Here is a 738-nt window from a genome sequence, read left to right on the forward strand (position 1 = left end):
TCCCGCCCTCGCCCCGCCTCCCCCCGGTCGCGGTCGCAATCGCGCCTCTCGCGATACCTCCGCGGAGTTGTGATGTTTTGGTTTCCATGGAGCTGCCTTCTGGGAGTCGGAGGGGTGCGGTTGGGCGGAAAGCTGGGCATTGTTGAACTAGAACTCGGGCAAGATCCCGTGCCTGAAAAAGGTGTGTGTGTGGGTGGGGGTCTTGTAAAGAGAACACACAGGGAGGAAGAAGAGGAAACCATGAGAGACAATATAAGAAGTGTGCTCTCTGTCGGAGATCCCTAAAAAGGAGAAGAATTCGAGGATCGTTGACCTCCAGAGAGGAAAGGGGAAGCTCCAGAGAGAGGACCCCTATCTTGAGGAAGAGGGCCGCTAGAGTGATGACAGCCCCTCCAGGACGAAGTAGGAGAATACTAAGGCGAGGCCCTCCACCCCTCAGTCTTCCTGCTTTGGTGGCCTCTCTCAGAGTGGGATATATTTGGCCTGAGACCTGTTTCCTACCTTGTGTTCCCCAGTTGCACTCCCAGCTTCTCTTGCAAAACAATCACCTGAGGTTTCCTGGCTGACGCCGACTCCACCCCCACCCCAAAGCAAGCCGCACCCTCCTGGCTCCTCCGCCGCCTCTCTTCGGCTCTCAGCTTCGCACTTATAGGGGCTGCCCAAGGAATTATGAACTTCCTGTTCTTGAGACTTTGGAAAAGTTTCCTGCAGTGCTGACCTTTCCAAGTCCCTACCCTA

The sequence above is a fragment of the Canis aureus genome, chromosome 5 (assembly GCF_053574225.1).
Source record: "Canis aureus isolate CA01 chromosome 5, VMU_Caureus_v.1.0, whole genome shotgun sequence".
Lineage (NCBI taxonomy): Eukaryota > Metazoa > Chordata > Mammalia > Carnivora > Canidae > Canis > Canis aureus.